Source organism: Triticum aestivum, chromosome 2A (genome assembly GCF_018294505.1).
Source record: "Triticum aestivum cultivar Chinese Spring chromosome 2A, IWGSC CS RefSeq v2.1, whole genome shotgun sequence".
Taxonomy (NCBI): Eukaryota; Viridiplantae; Streptophyta; class Magnoliopsida; order Poales; family Poaceae; genus Triticum; species Triticum aestivum.
Window position 1 is genome coordinate 178,498,267 of NC_057797.1, and position 22,642 is coordinate 178,520,908.

A 22,642-nucleotide genomic window follows, 5' to 3' on the forward strand; every position below is an offset into this window, starting at 1 on the left:
TCCGATTATGAACATGTTTAGGCTTTGTGAGTAGTTACTTTTGTTCCTGAGGACATGGGAGAAGTCTTACTATTAGTAGTCATGTGAATTTGGTATTCGTTCGATATTTTGATGAGATGTATGTTGTCTCTCCTCTAGTGGTGTTATGTGAACGTCGACTACATGACACTTCACCATTATTTGGTCCTAGAGGAAGGCATTGGGAAGTAATAAGAAGATGATGGGTTGCTAGAGTGACAGAAGCTTAAACCCATGTTTATGCGTTGCTTCGTAAGGGGCTGATTTGGATCCATATGTTTCATGCTATGGTTAGGTTTACCTTAATACTTTTGTTGTAGTTGCGGATGCTTGCACTAGAGGTTAATCATAAGTGGGATGCTTGTCCAAGTAAGGGCAGTACCCAAGCATCGTTCCTCCCACATACCAAATTACTCCCTCCGTCCGAAAAAACTTGTCATCAAAATGGACAAAAAGGGGTGTATCTAGAACTAAAATACGTCTAGATACATCCCTTTTATTCATTTTGATGACAAGTATTTCCGGATGGAGGGAGTATCAAAGTACCGAACGCGAATCATATGAACGTGATGAAAACTAGCTTGACGATATTCCATGTGTCCTCGGGAGCGCTTTACATCATATAAGAGTTTGTCCAGGCTTGTCCTTTGCTACAAAAAGGATTGGGCCACCTTGCTGCATCTTATTTACTTTTGTTACTTGTTGCTCGTTACAAATTATCTTATCACAAAACTATCTGTTACCACTTATTTCAGTACTTGCAGAGAATACCTTGCTGGAAACCTCTTATCATTTCCTTCTGCTCCTCGTTGGGTTCGACACACTTACTTATCGAAAGGACTACGATAGATCCCCTATACTTGTGGGTCATCACACGCGTCGACACCCTCAAGTTCTTCGCCGAGTCGGTTCATCATGCCCATCGCCTCCTAGAAGATCATTACCCCTTACCTTTTATCGATCAAATGCTAGAAAGATTGTCCAAACACACACATTTTTGCTTTCTAGATGGTTATTCTAGTTTCTCTCAAATACCTGTGTTAGCCAAAGATCAATCAAAAACTACTTTTACATGCCCTTTTGGTACTTTTGCTTATAGACGTATGCCTTTTGGTTTATGTAATGCACCTGCTACCTTTCAAAGATGCATGATGGCTATATTCTCTGACTTTTGTGAAAAGATTTGTGAGGTTTTCATGGACGACTTTTCCGTCTATGGATCTTCTTTTGATGATTGCTTGAGCAACCTTGATCGAGTTTTGTAGAGATGTGAAGAAACTAATATTGTCTTGAATTGGGAAAAGTGCCACTTTATGGTTAATGAAGGTATTGTCTTGGGGCATAAAGTTTCTGAAAGAGGTATTGAAGTTGATAAAGCCAAGGTTGATGCTATTGAAAAGATGCCATGTCCCAAGGACATCAAAGGTATAAGAAGTTTCCTTGGTCATGCCGGTTTTATAGGAGGTTCATTAAGGATTTCTCAAAAATCTCTTGGCCTCTGACTAATTTATTACAAAAATATATACCATTTGTCTTTGATGATGATTGTGTAGAAGCATTTGAAATACTTAAGAAAGCATTGATCTGCGCACCTATTGTTCAGCCACCAGATTGGAATTTACCCTTTGAAATTATGTGTGATGCTAGTGATTATGCTGTAGGTGCTGTTCTAGGACAAAGAGTTGATAAGAAACTAAATGTTATTCAATATGCTAGTAAAACTCTAGACAATGCTCAAAGAAATTATGCTACTACTGAAAAAGAATTCTTAGGAGTTGTATTTGCTTGTGATAAGTTTAGACCTTATATTGTTGATTCTAAAGTAACTATTCACACTGATCATGCTGCTATTAAATATCTTATGGAAAAGAAAGATGCTAAACCTAGAATTATTAGATGTGTTCTCTTGCTACAAGAATTTGATTTACATATTGTTGATAGAAAAAGAGCTGAGAACCCCGTTGCAGACAACTTGTCTAGGTTAGAAAATGTGCTTGATGACCCACTACTTATTGATGATAGCTTTCCTGATGAGCAATTAAATGTCATAAATCCTTCTCATACTGCTCCATGGTATGCTGATTATGGTAATTACATTGTTGCTAAGTTTATACCACCTAGTTTCACATACCAGCAAAAGAAAAAGTTCTTCTATGATTTGAGGCATTACTTTTGGGATGACCCACATCTTTATAAAGGAGTAGATGGTGTTATTAGACGTTGTGTACCTGAGCATTACCAGGAATAGATCCTACGCAAGTGTCACTCCGAAGCTTATGGAGGACACCATGCTGGAGATAGAACTGCACATAAGGTACTGCAATTTGGTTTTTATTGGCCTACTCTCTTCAAGGATGCACGTAAGTTTGTCTTATCTTGTGATGAATGTCAAAGAATTGGTAATATTAGTAGACGTCAAGAAATGCCTATGAATTATTCACTTTTTATTGAAGCATTTGATGTTTGGGGCTTTGACTATATGGGACCTTATCCTTCCTCTAATGGTTATACACATATTTTAGTTGTTGTTGATTACATTACTAAGTGGGTAGAAGCTATTCCAACTAGTAGTGCTGATCATAACACTTCTATTAAAATGCTTAAAGAAGTTATTTTTCCAAGATTTGGAGTCCCTAGATATTTAATGACTCATGGTGGTTCACATTTTATTCATGGTGCTTTCCGTAAAATGCTTGCTAAATATGATGTTAATCATAGAATTGCATCTCCTTATCACCCTCAGTCTAATGGTCAAGTAGAATTGAGTAATAGAGAACTCAAATTAATTTTTGCAAAAGACTGTTAATAGATCTAGAAAGAATTGGTCCAAGAAACTTGATGATGCATTATGGGCCTATAGAACTGCATATAAAAATCCTATGGGTATGTCTCCGTATAAAATGGTCTATGGAAAAGCATGTCACTTACCTCTTGAACTAGAACACAAGGCTTATTGGGCTATTAAAGAACTTAATTATGATTTTAAACTTGCCGGTGAGAAGAGGTTATTTGATATTAGCTCACTTGATGAATGGAGAACCCAAGCCTACGAAAATGCCAAGTTGTTTAAAGAAAAAGTTAAAACATGGCATGACAAAAGGATACAAAAGCGTGAGTTTAATGTAGGTGATTATGTATTGCTATACAACTCTCGTTTAAGATTTTTTGCAGGAAAACTTCTCTCTAAATGGGAAGGTCCTTACGTTATCGAGGAGGTCTACCGTTCCGGTGCCATAAAAATCAACAACTTCGAAGGCAGAAATCCGAAGGTCGTGAACGGTCAAAGAATCAAACACTATATCTCAGGTAATCCCATAAATGTTGAAACCAATGTTATTGAAATCGTAACCCGAGAAGAATACATAAGGGACACTTTCCGGAATGTTTCAGACTCCGAAAAGGAATAGGTATGTGGTACGGTAAGTAAACCGACTCCAAAACAGTTTTTAAGGCAATATTTCTCCGTTTTGGAATATTTAGAAAAATAGAAAAATAAGAAGCAGTCCGGGAAGGACACGAGGCCTCCACGAGGGTGGAGGGTGCGCCCCCCTACCCCGTGGGCACCTCGTGTGCTCTCCGGACTTCGTTTTCATACATGACATGTATTTTGGTCGATAAAAATTCATTATATAATCTCCCGGGGGTTTTGACTCCCGTATCATGCAAAAATCTCCTGTCTTTGTTTCGAGCTGTTTTCTGTCAGGGTTGTCAAGGCCATGCACTATGTCATCTCCCTCCTCCTCCAACCATGAGGGCAACGATGCTTGGCTAATGAAGATAGAGCCGAAGAGAGTAGAACCTATGGAGATCAACAAGGATGAAGGGATCAAGAAGGCCATGGAGGACCAAGTTCCGGCAACAGAAGACACCCTTCAACTGGATCACAATCTTCTTACCCCAACAGAAATCGAAGCTTTCAAGATGATTGAGTTAGCTCGTATACAAAATAAGTATCTCACACGTGAAAATATTTTGTTGAAGGAGCATATCATCGCACTCAAGGGCATTATCTACAGGTTAGAAGACCTACGCTCGCTGTGCGACTATCCATCATCAACAACTCCACCTTCTTCACCAACAAAGGAGACATAGTCACATGGGTATGGGCACTCCACTTGGCAACTGCCAAGCTTGGGGGAGTGCCCCGGTATCGTATCACCATCACTTTTATCTTTACCGTTTTTTTAGTTCGATCCTTTTGGTAATACCTTGATCTAGTAGAATAAAAGTTCTTAGTGCGATCTAGTTGTGAGTTTTGCTTTATTATCCTTCTATGTAATCGAGTCCGTGAGCTATATAATAAAGATTAGTGTTGAGTCCAGGGCTTGATTCTTTTGCCATGATCTTAAGTGAATAAAAGAAAAAGAGAAAGAATAAAAAGAAACAAAGAGATCATATGGATCTCATGGAGAATAATGAGCTCACATAGAAAAAGTATGATGAATAAAAGTTGTTGAGAGTTGACAAGCATCGTTCTGGTCATCGTTGCAATTAATAGGAAGTAATAAAGAAAGGGAGGTCTTCGCATATAGATATACTATCTTGGATATCTTTTATGATTGTGAGCACTCATTAAAATATTACATGCTAAAGAGCTGACATTGGACAAGGAAGAGAACGTAATGGGTTATGTTTTCTTACATCTGAGATGAATTATATTGTCTTGGATCTTCCAACATGATGAGCTTGCCTTTCTCCCTCGTGCTAGCCAAATTCATTGCACCAAGTAGAGATACTACTTGTGCTTCCAAATACCCTTAAACCAGTCTTGCCATAAGAGTCCACCATATCTACCTATGGATTGACTAAGATCCATCAAGTAAGTTGTCATCGGTGCAAGCAATAAAAATTGCTCTCTAAATATGTATGATTGATTGGTGTGGAGGAAATAAGCTTTATACGATCGTGTGATATGGAAATAATAAAAGCGACAGACTGCATAATAAAGGTCCATATCACAAGTGGCAATATAAAGTGACGTTCTTTCGCATTAAGATTTTGTGCATCCAACCATAAAAGCGCATGACAACCTCTGCTTCCCTCTACGAAGGGCCTATCTTTTACTTTTATCTCCTACATTGCATAAGAGTCATGGTGATTTTCACCCTTCCTTTTTACACTTTATCCTTTGGCAAGAACAATATGTTGGAAAGATCCTGGTATATATGTCTAATTGGATGTGAGTTTTCATGAACTATTACTGTTGACTTTACCCTTGAGGTAAAACGTTGGGAGGCAAAACTATAAGCCCCTATCTTTCTCTGTGTCCGATTAAAACTCCATATCCATAAGTATTGCGTGAGTGTCAGCAATTGTGAAAGATTATATGATAGTTTAGTATGTGGACTTGCTGAAAAGCTCTTATACATTGACTCTTTCCTATGTTATGATAAATTGCAATTGCTTCAATGACTGGGATTATAGTTTGTTAGTTTTCAATGAAGTTTACGATTCACACTTGATATTGTGATTGAATTATTACTCTAGCATTAGAGATTATATGACAAGAATTATATAAGTTGTTGTTCTAAGAATGATCATGATGCCCTCATGTCCGTATTTTATTTTTATCGACACCTCTATCTCTAAACATATGGACATATTTTTCGATTTCGGCTTTTCGCTTGAGGACAAGCGAGGTCTAAGCTTGGGGGAGTTGATACGTCCATTTTGCATCATGCTTTTATATCAATATTTATTGCATTATGGGTTGTTATTACACATTATGTCACAATACTTATGCCTATTTTCTCTTATTTTACAAGGTTTACATAAAGGGGGAGAATGCCTGCACCTGGGATTCTGGCTAGAAAAGGAGCAAATATTAGAGACCTATTCTGCACAGCTCCAAAAGTCCTGAAACTTCACGGAAGATGTTTTCCAAATATATAAAAAATACTGAGAGCAAGAACTTCACCAGGGGGGCCACACCCTGCCCACGAGGGTGGGGCGCGCCCTACCCCCTGGCGCGCCCCTACCTCGTGGGCCCCCTGGTGGCCCTCCGGTGGACATCTTCTGCTATATGGAGTCTTTCGATGGGAAAAAAATCATAAGCCATCTTCTCGAACAAAACTCCGCCGCCACGAGGCGGAACCTTGGCGGAACCAATCTAGGGCTCTGGCAGAGTTGTTCTGCCGGGGAAACTTCCCTCCCGGAGGGGGAAATCATCGCCATCGTCATCACCAACGCTCCTCTCATCGGGAGAGGGCAATCTCCATCAACATCTTCATCAGCACCATCTCATCTCAAAACCCTAGTTCATCTCTTGTATCCAATTCTTGTCTCCAAGTCCGGGATTGGTGCTAGTAGGTTGCTAGTAGTGTTAATTACTCCTTGTAGTTGATGCTAGTTGGTTTAATTGGTGGAAGATCATATGTTCAGATCCTATATGCATATTAATACCCCTCTGATTATGAACATGTTTATGCTTTGTGAGTAGTTACTTTTGTTCCTGAGGACATGGGAGAAGTCTTGCTATTAGTAGTCATGTGAATTTGGTATTCGTTCGATATTTTGATGAGATGTATGTTGTCTCTCCTCTAGTGGTGTTATGTGAACGTCGACTACATGACACTTCACCATTATTTGGGCCTAGAGGAAGGCATTGGGAAGTAATAAGAAGATGATGGGTTGCTAGAGTGACAGAAGCTTAAACCCTAGTTTATGCGTTGCTTCGTAAGGGGCTGATTTGGATCCATATGTTTCATGCTATGGTTAGGTTTACCTTAATACTTTTGCTGTAGTTGCGGATGCTTGCAATAGAGGTTAATCATAAGTGGGATGCTTGTCCAAGTAAGGGCAGTACCCAAGCACCGGTCTACCCACATACCAAATTATCAAAGTACCGAACGCGAATCATATGAACATGATGAAAACTAGCTTGACGATATTCCCATGTGTCCTCGGGAGCGCTTTACATCATATAAGAGTTTGTCCAGGCTTGTCCTTTGCTACAAAAAGGATTGAGCCACCTTGTTGCACCTTATTTACTTTTGTTACTTGTTGCTCGTTACAAATTATCTTATCACAAACTATCTGTTACCACTTATTTCAGTACTTGCAAAGAATACCTTGCTGGAAACCACTTATCATTTCCTTCTGCTCCTTGTTGGGTTCGATACTCTTACTTATCGAAAGGACTACGATAGATCCCCTATACTTGTGGGTCATCACGTGCGTCGACACCCTCAAGTTCTTCGCCGAGTCGGTTCATCATGCCCATCGCCTCCTGGAAGAGCTCATGACAAATGACGCTCCGCTTGTGCTCGAACTCGAGCACATGGCCCATCTCGCCCTCCGCTGTGGGGGTTGTGGGCGACGCCCGGCGCGGCGCGCCCCCTCTCGGCAGGAGGCATGGGGCTGGGGGCTGGCGCGGCCCCAGGCTCTGGCCGGCCCTTGCGAGGGGCCCCAACCGAACAGGTCCCGCTACTTGAAGAGGACCCCAGGGTCGAGGCTAGCCAGCTGCCGACCATGACCGGGGGAGGAGCCCCTGGCACGCCCGCTGCGCTCCGAGCAAGGCCGCGAAGAAAGGATGACGAAGGCGCGAGCTCGGGGCGCCTTGATGACGGACCGACTCCCGCGGCTGACCCCACGCCATGCGCAGCGCCCGAACCTGCAGTGCTGGAGCTTTGCGGGTGCAACGGGACGAGAGGGCGCTGCTTCTCAGGAGATTCCACGGCCTTGGCGGAAGGGGCCCTGAGGGGACAATCTTCAGGAAGGGAAGGCGGCACACAGAAGATCACCAAGATAAGGTACTTACTCGTCAACGGCGATGTACTTTCGTCGCTTCAATGGCCTGAAGATACCGCTGCCGCTCGGAGATCCTTTCCTCTTGCGGAGCTCCTCGAAGTCCACGCAAAGCCGACCGAAGCGCTGAACATGGCGGCCAGTGCGGGGTGTAGCCGGAGAAGTGCTCGAGAGAACAACTTCAGGGGTGCCTGGCTGTGGAGAACAGTCGGGAGCCGTCTCACCGCGACTTCTCGAGGCCTCCAGAGTTTCAGCCTCGGGAGCTGCGTGCTGCATCGCCTCAGCAACCGATGCCCTAGAATCACGGGATCCTGAGGACGACGCCCCAGGAGCCCCAGGCGGCGTCCGCACATCAGCACTCGTGCCGCCAGCCTCTAGCAACGCTCGTCCCCCTGCACCCATATTCGGGGCGAGCTCAGCGCCAGCGACGAAGAGGGGAACCACGCTAGCGGGGTTCTCACGGGATCCCACCAGGCCGTCCGGACGCAGCCCCTACTCGTCAAAAGAAGGCATGCTCCCCGCGAATTCAGCCTTGTTTCCGCAGCGGTACAGCAGACAGTTCTTACCAGGCAAGTCGTCCGGCGAAGGGACACCTGTCAGGACCTTGAGCACCGTTTGCCGCGCCCCAAGGGGGAGCCCGGACTCCTGAAACCTCATGTGATCCTGACTGCTGAGCAAGGTCCACGTCGGGCAAGAATAGCGTTGAAGCGGAGCAACCCGGCGCCTGATAAACTCCCTCACCACCATCAGCGCGGTCATGCCGCGGTCCTTCAGCATCCTTAGCCAGAGCCATACAGGGGCAAGACAGGGGCTCGTGAGCCTCTTATGGCCCCAGCTAGAGTGGGGAACGGTAGGCGCTAACGGAGCGTGGAGCAGAGGGCTGAGCACACCAGCGTCGACAAATACCCATCATGTCCAAAACTCGCTCGTAGATGGAGGAAGCTTGAAGTCGATCCCCGTGCCCATCGCCACGGCCACAGTCTGGAAGCTCACGCACCCCGAGCTTTGTCGGGGATCGGTCAGATGCAATGAGAAGAAATGGCGGAGAAGGGCCACAGAAGGAGCGATGCCCACCATGGCCTTGCACACAAAGGCAAAGACGGCGAGGAGAGTCATGGATTGGGTGTCGAGATGCAGCATATGGATCTAGTAGTGTTCAAGCACCGCATTGAAGAAGGCAGAGAAAGGGGGAATCAGGCCCGCCCAAAGGGCATCGATGAAGATTGGGACCTCGGTGACCGTCCGAGCAATGCGGGCGCGAGACGCAGGCCAAGCCACCGTCTCCCCCCACTCGTTGAAACTGGTGGCGAGCATGGGACGCACCTTGTCCATGGCCTCGTCATTGAGCACCAAGGATCGGCCGACTGCAGGCTCGGCGGCTGAAGGCGCACTTGGCGGAGACATCAGCTTCTTCCCCTTGTCAGCTTGTTTCGGCGCCATGGCGATGAAGCAGGTGGAGTGCAGGTCAGATTGGAGAGGAGGGGCAGAGTCTCGAGGAAGCAGAAGGACTATGGAAGCAAGGTGTGGGCAATGGGAGAATAGCTATGTAGGTTGCGAGGGCCACATAGCCAGGCGGATTCAAAGGCAACGTGGGGAAGCGGAGAGGCCAACGTCCAATCAACCGCCACGCGTCAACCGAGGCCGCAGGCTTTTGGCGCCCACGGCGCTCCGTGCTTGATACTTTGGCTTCGCCTCGAAGCCAAACCCAAGCGCGCCTTGGGCCCGAGGGCTACTGTCGGCATCCTAAGAACGGGGGTCCCCAGACTTGCCTGCCTGCGGCCCACGGCGTGGCTGGGATGGCAGGTCTATATGGCCCATCTTCATCGACAAGGCATTCAAGACCCTCACGAGGGGCCAAGCCTTGCGAGGTGGACGACGCAAGACCTCCTCAGGAGCGGCCTCGCCAGGCAGGCTCGCGAGGGGCGGAGAGATCAAGGCAGGGCAAACCTCGCGAGGTCGTCGTGACGTAAGCCATGACGATCGAGACCAGGCGGGCGCCAGTGCGCAGTGTCCTCGTTTCCTCTTTGGTGCCAAGGGGGCAAGCGCAGACGCGGAGTACCGAAGCATCAAGCAAAGGTTTCCATATTGGTGCAACGAGACCAAGACTAGAAGGACGACGGGACGGAGATCACCATGGAACCCAAGACGACGTCATCACCAGAACCTTTGGCAGGCGAAGACCACCTTTTGTCAGGATAACTTGTACTAGCTGTCCCCTTTTGAATTGGCTGTTGTTGGCTCCCTTTCCGCTCAATATTTGAGGAGAGGACCAGGGCCTATATAAGTAGAACTAGCCACCACAGTGGGGGAGGATCGATCTCATCACAAGTCGAGAGCGGATCCAAGATCATCTCACCCACACAAGTTCACCAAGCACAAAACACCTCAACCTCAGGAGGTTGTTCTTCCCCTTGTACTGTTCATCATCAGCCCAAGAGGCAATCCACCACCACCGCACTGGAGTAGGGTATTACACCACAACGGTGGCCCGAACCAGTATAAATCTTGTGTCTTTTTGTGTTCTGAGTTCGTTCGCAAGATTTTAGAGAGATAGGGCGTGGATCGATAGGAGGAAAGCCTTCGCACGCACCCCAGTGTTCAAACCTTAAGGGTCTGCCGAAACCCGTGATCTGACAAAACTATTAAGGAGAAGCGCAACTGAAAAGAAGCAAACATCATGGTAAACCAACAAGCATAAACATAGCATGATGCGCAACCAAGTATGATGCATGTCCGGTTTAATGAGGCATGAAATGGCAAAGTGTAACAAATAATTCTACAAATTAAGTGCAGCTCAAACACCACATTCATTTATTTTGTTCTTTCCCGTTTATGTACCCAACAATATTAAATATTGTTAAACAGGCAAGAGGTGAAGCATAATTAAACTAACTATTTAGACAAGTTTAAATGAGACCGAAAACATCAAACAACAATTCCGGTAAATCCCCATGTCATATAGCAATTTAATGTAGACAACAGTTTTAAACATTTTAAATGTTGTTATCATGATGCAGATGACATATACAAGTTTTATGCAATTTTATCAAAATGTTGACATAAGCATGATATGAAGCATTTGTCACCGTGGAGAAATGAAAGCAGTGCCACGACAACGACAACGGAATGGTGCCACGACAACATTCCGATGATACGACAACTCATTGAGATACCGGTGCAAAAGAGCAAGTGTGCGGATGTGCGGAACAAGAGAGATGGTGGGGTGATCCCGGTTACCGGGTTCCCATGGGTCGGCGGCATGGCAAACGAGGAACGTGCAATGACAACTCGGAAACGGTGCAAACACGAGCATCTCATACGGCACACATGCATTCGGTCCATGGGTCATCGTCTCGGCGGTATACCTTTGAAGTGTGTGTTTTCGGAACAGATCAAGTTCGGTAAAGGAAGTAGGTGTTCGGGCGGTGATAGTGGGAGAGACGTTCTCGTGACGATAGCGGAAGTAATGGTTCACGTGACGGTAGTCAAACTTGCTGCTTGTGGTACACGGGTCTTCGCGACGGTAGTCATACCCACGTTGTAGTCGAACTTGGTGGGTCATCCTGTAGTCGTTCACTTGACGGTATAGAAGGATTCGAAGGGGTACTTGGTGGTATCCCCGCAGTTGTACACGGGTCAAGGTACTCGGCATTCTTCATGATTTCGGAGACGTGGGGGAGGTACTTGACGCATCACCGTGTAGTCGAATTCGGTGTCCTCGGGGCACCGGCTGGTCGCGACAAGAGATGGCGGCAGGGGTGTTGTGCTTGGACACGGAGCAGCAGGGGAGGTCGCAGAGGCGATGTGGAGGAGGAATTGCAGGAGGTGGTCTCGACCATGGCGTCCCTGCGGTAGCCGGCGAGCTCATAGCCTGCAGCAGCAGCAGCAAGGCGCGGAATGGAACAGAGACGCCGGGCACTGATGGTGGTGGAGCAGTGGCTTCGCGCGAACAGGGCCACGGTGGAGGTCGCCGTCGGACGCGCAAGCATGCCGGGCAAGGCGTCCTCGGGTCATGGAGAAGAGGATGCCAGAGCAAGGGAAGGAGGACGACGCAGGGGAACGGTTGGGACGCCGCAACCGGGGGGTCCCACGACGAGGGTGGTTGGGCTCCACCGCAAGGTGGAGGTGGGCGGCAGGAGCAACTCAGGCGGCGGCGCTGCATGGGCCAAAGGCGCGTCCTGGAGAGGAGCTTGATGGAGCGAGCGCGGTTGCTCCGATCGGCGCCTTGTCGGAGCAGCGACAGACGCACGGGGCGACGGCCATGGACGGTCTTGAGGCGCCGGGGAGAGTGAGGCCAGAGGGCGCGGAGGTGGAGCCTTGCTGGAGAAGGAGTGGAGGGACGGCAGCGGTGACAAGGCTGGCGGCGGGATGTTAGGGATCGAGCGGGATGAGTGGCTGGCGGCGGAGTGGGGAACGAGAGGAGAGATGGGGTTCGGGAGCGACATATCGAGAGATTTTTTTAGGGTAAAGCACACTTTATTGATCATAAACCGCAGTTTGTGGGATACAATTTGCATGGGGTGAACAAGCCAAATATGGCGCCCCTGCTGAAGAGTAAGAGAAGATCTAGCTATATTATGAGCATCGCTATTCGACGCTCGGCCTTCGAAAACAAAGATACAATTAAAAACAGAAGCTCGTGAGTTTATTTCTGATATGATCGCTCCATACTTGCCCTTATAACCCTTGTTGATATCATTGATCACCTGCGTGGAGTCTGACGCTATAACAAAATCTGGAATCTGCAGGTCTTCGTCCAACGACAGCGCCTCTCGACAGGCAATAGCTTCCAATGTTGCTGCTTCCACGACCCCTGGAATCACCAAGGCAGAGCTGCCCAAGTAGTTTCCTTCACCATCTCTACATATAGCTGCTGCTGACCCACCCCTGTTGAACCGCGCCACACCGGCGTCAACATGAATCTTGGCAATGCCTGCCGGCGGCGCCTTCGGTCGTGCTCTAGGCGCAGCGTTTGGTCGACTTGTAACCCCCGTGGTTACTATCGGCTTGCGGGTTTCCAGGCTCTAAAGCTCACTTATAAATCTCAGAACTAAGTCATGGGTGGAGTAAGGGCTTTGGAAAATTCCCTCATGGATAGCTTGATGTCTAGCCCACCAAATTGCCCATAGTGTTACTGACAGCTTGACAAAGGATGCATGCGATAATAGCTCCATCATGGTAAAAAGCCAAAGTTTGGCGTTAGGCTCAGTCGAAGCACTTAGGTTTTCAACTATTTCTTCCTCTGATAAGGCCCAGACACATCTCGCTGAGGTACACTGTAATAATGAGTGTCTCCAAGAATCCGGCGCACCACACAATCCACATGTGGACGTTGTAGACATACTTCGGTGCGCTCAAATATCCTCAGTGGGCAAGGATTGTCTCGCAAGTCGCCACAAGAACATCCGGACTTTACCGGGTACTTTGACTTTCCACAAATACTTCCAGGATGTCCCCTCCGCGTGAACGCTTAATGATTCGGCTGTTTCCTCCAACCAAGCCTCTCTCCGTTGCCTAGTTGAGACGAGCATAGCATAAGCGGAACATACTTTAAAGACTCCCGTTTTCTCATAGTGCCAAGACCAGAAGTCGGGGACATTCCTTGTACAGAGAGGAATACCCAACACCATTGGGACATCCATTGGCATGAACACTTGTACAACTCTTTCTCTATCCCATGCAGCAGTGGTAGCATCAATCAGTTCTGAGACTTGTATGGGTGGGTTTGCTACCCTACTCCCATATGGCCGCATAATTTCAGTGCGTGGCAACCAATTATCGTTCCAGATGTTAGTGGTTTCTCCATTGCCGATCCGTTTCACCAGCCCCTGCTTCAATACTCCTTTACCTTCTATGACAGCCCGCCAGATTTGGGAAGGGTGGCTTCCCAGAGAGGCCTCCAAGAAGGGCGTTGTGGGGAAGTAAACACTTCTGAGGATACGGGCACTAAGGGACTCTGGGTTTTGCAAAATCCTCCATGCTTGCTTGGCTAGCATCGCCATGTTGAAAAGTTCAAAATCTTTGAAACCCAAGCCTCCCATATTTTTAGGTTGTGTCATTGCCTTCCATGATACCCAGTTCGACTTTCGCTGTCCATTCTTGCCTCCCCACCAAAATTTCCGAATCAGCATATTCAAGTGCTCACACAATCCTCTTGGCAGTTTAAAGCATGACATGGAATATACGGGGACAGCTTGTGCTACTGCCTTGACCAACACTTCCTTACCTGCCATAGACAAGTTTTTCTCTATCCACCCTTGTACTTTGCTCCAAAGTCTATCTTTCAGGTATTTAAAAGCACCATTCTTTGAAGAACCAATGTCGCTAGGCATACCAAGATATTTCTCATTCAAAGTTTCATTGGGTACATGGAGTATACCTTTGATTTGCTGGCGTACATTATCAGAAACTCCCTTGCTGAAAAAGATTGAAGACTTGTCATAGTTTATGCGTTTTCCAGAAGCTTGACAATAAGTATCCAAGACTTGGTGCACCTCCGTAGCATCCATACTATTTGCCTTAAAAACAGCAGTCTGTCATCTACGAATAGCAAATGGTTCACTGGTGGCGCCGTAGGTGCCACCGTTAAACCATGAAGATTGGATGACCCACTTTTTGATTTCAAAAGGCACAAAAGGCCCTCTGCTGCAATCAAGAACAAGTATGGGGATATAGGGTCCCCTTGTCTTATACCTCGTGAAGGTGAAAACTGCTCCAGTTTCCTCCCATTCATCATCACAGAAAATTTAACCGAGCTTACCATATCCATAATGATGTTTACCCACCTTTCAGTAAAGCCCAGTTTTAACATGATAGCCCTCAAGTATGCCCATTCAACTCTATCATAGGCCTTCATCATATCCAGCTTGAGAGCGCAGTGCTGATTCTTCTTTGCTTTGTTTCTCTTCATAAAATGCAAACATTCATATGCAGCGATGATGTTGTCCGTTATAAGGAGACCTGGAACAAAAGCTGATTGCTCCTCCGATATTATCTCTGGCAGTACTTGCTTTAACCGGTTAGATATCACTTTCGATGTAATTTTGTACAGAACATTGCATAAGCTAATCGGTCGGAATTGTGAGAGTAGTGTAGGATCTTGTAAGATTAGGGAAACCACACGTTGTGGTGCCTTGTATTGATCAATATATATAGGATACAAGGCGGAGTTCGTATCGTACAATATACGGACACCTATACAAGGACTACACATATACAACCGTATAACTATACAAAACCAATACGGTTATATATTCTAACACCCTCCCTCAGTCGTAAACGGGCGTCGACGAATGTTAAGACTGTCCTGAAAATCCAAAAAGAGAGGAGATGGCAATCCTTTGGTGAAAATGTCCGCAAATTGAGAAGAACTCGGAACATGAAGAACCCGGACCTCGCCTGTGGTGACACGATCTCGCACAAAGTGTAAATCGATCTCCACATGCTTGGTGCGCTGATGATGAACGGGATTCTGTGTCATGTAAACAGAGCTCACATTGTCACAAAACACCACAGTGGCACTAGTCACCGGTTGATGAAGCTCCTGAAGAAGCTGCCGTAACCAACATGTTTCAGCCACGACATTTGCAACTGCCCTGTATTCGGCCTCGGCACTGGAGCGAGAGACCGTGTGCTGCCGCTTAGCAGACCATGACACCAAGTTAGTGCCAAGAAATACACAATAGCCGGAGGTAGACCGGCGAGTGTCAGGGCAACCTGCCCAATCAGCGTCAGAATAGGCCAGCAATTTGTTGGAGCTGCGTTGAAACAAAGTGAGGCCATGGCCGGTAGTACCGCGGATATAGCGAAGCACACGCTTCACAAGGAGCAAATGATTAGCCCGAGGATCATGCATATGAAGACAAATCTGCTGCACAGCATAAGAGATGTCCGGCCGAGTGAACGTGAGGTACTGAAGACCGCCTGCAATACTACGATACTCGGTGGGATCTGCAACTGGATCACTGGACTTGGCTGAAAGTTTGGAGGTAGTATCAACTGGAGTAGAGATGGGTTTGCACTGCAACATGCCAGCTCTGTCAAGAAGATCCAATGCATACTTCTCCTGGGAGAGGAACAAACTGTCCTTGCTGCGTGTGACAGAGATGCCCAGAAAATAATGAAGATCACCCATATCTGTCATACTGAATTCGGTACGAAGAGAGGCAATCAAGCTGCGCAACAATGTCGAGGAAGATGCAGTCAGGATAATGTCATCCACATAGAGCAGGAGATAGGCCATGTCAGCACCACGCCGATAGACGAACAATGAGCTGTCGGACTTGGAGCCAATGAAACCAACCGATGCAATGAACGAAGCAAACCGCTGAAACCATGCTCGAGGCGCCTGTTTCAAACCATAGAGTGATTCGTTGAGACGACAAACCTTATCAGGGAAACGAGGATCAGTGAACCCAAAAGGCTGACGAGCATAAACAGTCTTGATGAGAGTGCCATTGAGGAATGCATTCTTGACGTCAAGCTGATGAATGGACCAGTCACTAGAGAGAGCAAGAGAGAGCACTGTTCGAATAGTGGCTGGCTTAACGACCGGGCTGAAAGTTTCATCAAATTCGATACCTTCCCGCTGAGTAAATCCACGAAGCACCCAACGAGCTTTGTAGCGATCCAAAGAACCATCAGACTTCATCTTGTGACGGTAGATCCACTTACCAGTAACAATGTTAGCATTGCGAGGTGGATCAATGAGGTCCCAAGTGTTGTTGGAGAGAAGAGCACCATACTCCTCAACCATAGCGGAATGCCAATTTGGATCCTTGAGAGCACCACGATAAGTCTTCGGTATTGGAGATAAACCCTCAACATGAAGATCAAATATCTTTTTCGGCTACACAATACCCTGTTTAGCACGAGTGGCCATGGCGTGGGATGGTGGCGGTGGAGGGGCCCGCGGTCGGTGGGTCCGGGGTAGATCCACAGCAGCAGGAGCCGGCGACGGCGTTGCCGGCGGTGACATGGCTGCAGTAGGAGAAGGACTCCCAGCAGGGCCGCCATCGGAACTCCTAGCAGGGCCCTCCGCAGAAGCTCATGCCCGAGGCGACCGGGGCGAGGTCGGTGGCGGCGACCATGGAGGGGGCCGTGGCGGTGGCGACGGCGACCGTGGTGGCGACCGTGGGGCCGCGTCCGGGGTCACCGTGCCTGGCACGGTGAACGGCATCAACGAGACCGGCTGCTCAGTACCCTGCAAAAAATCATAAGTGTGCAGGGAAGGAGTAGGAGTTGACGAAGATGGAGTGGAGGCAAAGGGAAAGGTTGACTCATCAAACACTACATGACGAGAGATGATGATCTTTTGGGTGGAACAATCAAGGCAATGATAGCCATGATGTTGTGATGGGTACCCTAGAAACATGCATGGCACGGAGCGAGGCGCAAGTTTGTGCAGAGCAACGACTGTGGTGTTGGGGTAACATAGACATCCGAAAACCCGAAGACCAGCATAGGCAGGATCTACGCCAAGTAAGGCACGAAAAGGAATACGATCCGAGATTGCCTTGGAAGGCAGCCGATTATGCAACATAACGGCGGTGTGAAGGGCTTCGACCCAAAAACGAGGTGGCATACTAGCTTGGATAAGGAGTGTACGAGTAATGTCATTAATAGTACGAATGATGCGTTCGGCTTTGCCATTCTGTTGCGAAGTGTATGGACATGAAAAGTGGAGTGCAATTCCATGGTGCTGGGCAAACGAATGGAGGAGTGAATTATCAAACTCACGACCATTATCACACTGAATAGCCTGCAAGTGTGCACTAAACTGGGTGAGCACTAAAGCATGAAGGGACGACAAGTGCGAGAAGGCTTCAGACTTAATCCGTAGAGGTTAAACCCATGCATACTAAGTAAAATCATCGAGACAAACGAGATAATACTTAAAGCCAGAAATACTCTCAAACAGGAGATGTCCACAAATCACAGTGAATTATTGGAAATGGAGTAGTGGTTACACGATTGGTGGAGGAAAAAGGAAGACGAACATGACGACCTAACTGACAAGCATGACACAAACTACTTTTATTCTTTTCCCTAGGGATGATCGAAGAACGAGCTAATGACTCCATAACGGGCCGCCCAGGGTGCCCAAGCCGACGGTGCCAGAGTGCTGCATCGGCGACGAGGAAGGCGTGTGGCTGACTGGTAGAGGAAGGATGGATGGAGTAAAGAGCTCCGACGCTATTGCATCTGAGAATCTCGGTCCTGGTTAGAAGATCCTTCACAGAAAAACCGAGGGGGTCAAATTCGACAGATACACGATTATCAATGGTGAATTGACGAATAGACAAAAGGTTTTTAACTATGTTAGGAACTACTAAGACATTACGAAGGTAAAGAGGACGAGAGGTGGTGGAAATAGGAAGACGTGCATGCCCGGTACCGGTGATCGGAAGGGTGGAACCGTTACCGACAACGACAGCACGCCGAGAGGAGGAGGGGGGAGACACGGAGTTGAGCATACCGGGATCGGAGGCGAAGTGGGAGGAGGCGACGGTGTCCATCACCCACTCCCTGGTGGGTGCTAGCAGCCCCATGGTCTGGAACTGATGCATGAGCGCGGCCTGGTCCCACGAAGCAGTTGTTGATGCCGATGATGATGGAGCCGGATCGGGGAGTCCGTAGGAGGACTGTCCAGGGGTGTAGTCGTAACCGTAGGGGGCAATGCCGTACGGCCTTTGGGCGTAGAACGCATGCGACGACGGGGTGTGCCAGGGCACGTAGCCTGGAGCTGGGGCGTAGGCGGGCGGCGCACGGCCGAGCAGGCCCCCTGGCCATAGGGCCACATCTGGATGGCACCATTCCAGGGGTGCTGTGGTGAGGGCCAGGAAGGAGTGGCAGCCGGCGGGGTCATGGGCGCCGGGATGATCTCCTTGGCGACGCCAGCGGGGGCCTTCTTCTTCTTCTTCTTCTTTCCTTTTCCAGATGCCTTGCCAGGGTTGCCGGTGTTGCCAGGGTTGCCGGCGGTGTTGGTGAAGAGGGCCGTGTCTGAGTTGCGGGCGCGGCGATTTTTGCGCTTCATGTCCTGGAGCGCGAGCAACGAGCAGCACTACACGAAGGTCATGCCCGGCATGAGGGAGATTAGATCAGAAGCAGCCTCGTACTGCTCGAAAAGGCCGTTGAGGCAGTGGACCACGATCTCAACATCATCAACGGGGGCGCCAAGATCCGCAAGCCCATCGGAGAGGGATTTGACCTTCTAAAGATAGTCGGCCATGCTCATCTCTCCCATCTTGACATCACCGAGCTCGGCCGTGAGGTGAAGCTGACGATTGATCTTGTGGTCGTTGAAGAGACCGTTGATGCTGTTCCAGGGATCGACGGCGAGTGGATCGTCACTGGGCGTCATGACAGTGTCGAGGATGCTGAGCGAGACAGACCCATAGAGCCAAGAGACGACGGTGGCGTCGAGGAGAGACCACTCCGGGTTTGGCGCGTCGGGGGCGTCAAAGTCGAGGTGATCCAGGAGGGCGTACTTGTGGCAAGTAGCGCGGAAGAAGGTGCGCCACTGACAGTGAATGCCGGTGTCAAGCGCGAGCTCGACGGGAATGTGTCCCTTGATGGAGTGCAGGACGACGGCCTGGGCGTGCAGCGAGGTCAGGGAGAAAGACCCCACGCTCGTCCCAGATCCATCGGGGGCGGTCGCGAGAGGCAGCTTGGCCTTGGCGGCTTCGGCGGCCTCGGCGTCCTGGCGCTCCTTGGCCGCGGCCAGCGCCTGGTTCGTGGCGTCCGCGTCGAGCTGCGACATGGAGGCGGCGATCGGGGCGCGGCGGCGGCGATCGGGGTGGTGGCTTCGGTGGCAGCGGAAAGAGGAGGAGGGCGGCACAGGCTAGGGTTAGGGTTTTAGGCTCTATACCATGTAAGATTAGGGAAACCACACGTTGTGGTGCCTTGTATTGATCAATATATATAGGATACAAGGCGGAGTTCGTATCGTACAATATACGGACACCTATACAAGGACTACACATATACAACCATATAACTATACAAAACCAATACGGTTATATATTCTAACATTTTACCTTTGGTATTAGTACCAACACCGTCTCGTTAATGCAGGCCGCTGACTCTGTCCCATCGATAATGCTCATTACTGCTCCCGTGACCTCATCACCACAAATGTCCCAGTGACGCTGAAAAAAGTGGGCGGGGAACCCATCCGGCCCCGGAGATTTTATAGGAAACATCTGAAGCAAACCACGTTTTACCTCCTCCTTATCATATGGTGCATTCAACATTGTGTTCATGGCCTGCGTCACCTTCACCGGGACTGTCTGGAGGACTTCTTCCATGTCATGAACCCCCTCTGATGTATGTAGGTTCTTGTAAAACTCAGTGGTCATGGCTTCCAATTCTGCCTTATCCTCCGTCAGGCTCCCGCCAGGGTGCGCCAAAGCCTTTATTTGGTTCTTACGTCGTCTTCTGCTGGCCCGTAGATGGAAAAAGTACGTATTTTTGTCACCGTGGGCGAGCCATTCCAGCCTTGCACATTGTCTCCAGAGTATCTCCTCACGGTGATACAATTCAATAAGGCGATCTGTGACCTTTACTTCCGCATGTGATGGAGCCGACCTCGCCGGCTGGGAGCGCAACATTTCCAGTTGCTGCTTTAGTGATTTGATTTCCTGGCGAACACTTCCAAAAGTCTCCCGATCCCAGTTGGATAAATCCACCGAGAGAGCCCCCAACTTTGTTTTTAGTGCATGGACAGACTCGACCGGAGTAGCTGTCCAGCCATCTTTCACACAGTCGAAAAGGCTTGGGTCCCTCTCCCACATGAGTTCATATTTAAAGCTTCTGGGGCCCATCTTGCATGCATGCACATCGATCTTGAGAAGGAGAGCCGAATGATCAGAAGATGCTGAATTTATGTGTTCAAGTGTCGCGTTTGGGTAAGAGAGCACCCAGTCAGAGCTAGCAACACATCTGTCAAGGCGTACACGGGTGAACGTACCCCCGGTTACCTTTCTTTCAAACGTCCAGCTGTTCCCCTTGTATCCAATATCAGTTAAACCGCACGTGTCCAGAGCATCCCGAAAGGCATCCATTTGTGCTTGGCTTCTGTTTCCAACCCCGTCATGCTCGTGACCATGTAACACTTCATTAAAATCTCCAATCACTGCCCATGGAAGGGTACTCGTACCTGCAATACCTCGTAACATGTTCCATGTTTTATACCTCTCGTTCACCTGAGCTTCTCCATACACAAAGGTAACTCTAGATTTAACTCCAACCAAGTCATCAACAATTATGTCAATGTGATACTCTGAGTAACCAACAACTTCAACTTTTATTGAATCATTCCAGAAAATTCCCAAACCACCACTTCTACCTCTACTACTAACAACATAACTCTTATTAAAACCTAAAGTACTGGATAAATTCTCAACACGTGAGCCTTCTATCTGAGTTTCCAGGATACAAAGAATAGAAGGGGCATGCCGCCTCGTCATGTCACGAAGCTCCTTAACTGTCGCGGGTTTGCCAGCCCCGCGACAGTTCCAGCATAGGAGACTCATTGCGCTAGGCACGACCCCTCATGGGAGCCCGCCAAGAGCGCGTTTGAAAACTTGTCATTGGAAATGTTCCTCCCATTATTCTTGTCATTTGATGATGGGGTTGGCCGATTCCTCTTCAGCTCATGCTTGGAGGAAGGGCTTAGGGGGACCGATGCATTCTATGGGTTTGTTCCGCCCTCTAGCATTAACACAGTTTTTGCCACCCCCGGTCCGGCCAGGGTCTCTGTCTGGGCTGCCCCCCTTTTCCTGTTTGAACCAGCCTCGTCCATCTCAGCATCAGCTTCCCCATCATTCTTGCGATCATCTCCTCCATCATACACGAAAGGATCAACCCCACTGCGGCCACCATTGTGGCCTCCTCTTCGTCCTCCTCTTCGGCCCCGTCCGCCACCTGGCCCTTGACCGGTCCGCATAACCCACGATGCCCGCAGTTTCTTAAAAATCAGTGCTTCTGGTGGGTGGATTCCGGTACCATGCTCCTTGAAGAGATGACCAAGCATGCCGCACACAGCACACCAGTCCGGTAGCTTTTCATATTTGACCCGGTATATCTGGCGCTTCCCCTCTCTGATCATTGACACTGCATTCTTCAGCAGTTTAGTGACATTGATCCTGATCCACACGCGATGAAAGTTCCCCGTGAAATCTTGCGGCTGGGGTTCAGCATAGAGTACTTCCCCCACTTTCGCCGCTAGGGATGGCACTAGGTGGGCATACAGGGGCGGTACAACATGAACTTGTGCCCAGATCTCAATGGTGTCGAGGGGGACTGTTGATGGTTTAGCAAGTCCATCGTAAGGCTTGAGGATGACAGCGTCGCCCCGAAAGTGCCATGGCCCCTCCTGGGTTACTCTTTCCCAATCACCTAAACAAGAAAATTGGATGGTGTAGAGATTTTCTTCCAGCGGCTTGAATTTCACTTCTTGGGCTAGATCCCATGCCGCCCACATGTTCTGGAAGAACCAGTATTGACTGTAGGTTTTGGAGCAGTGAACCTTGGCTAGGGCAATCCAGCGGGCCGCCTCCGGCGGCGCCGCTTCCTCGTCAAAAATCACATCATCCAGGTCCTCCTCCCGGAGACCCAGCTCTTTCATCATTGTTTCCACTTCGTCGACCTCCTGTGAACCTGGCGCAGCAGTGTTCGAAGTCGAGGTTGAAGCCATCGCGAAACCCTAACCCAATGGGTGAGTATCGGGTCTTTTGGAGAAACCCTAAAAGACACTCTCCGCCCTGCCGCCACCGCCTAGCTCAGGATGACCCGCGGCCGCCCTAGAACACGAGCCTGCGTTGGGCCGAGAGAGGAGAGGTAGGGGAGGTAGATCAGGAGGAACACAAACCCTAAC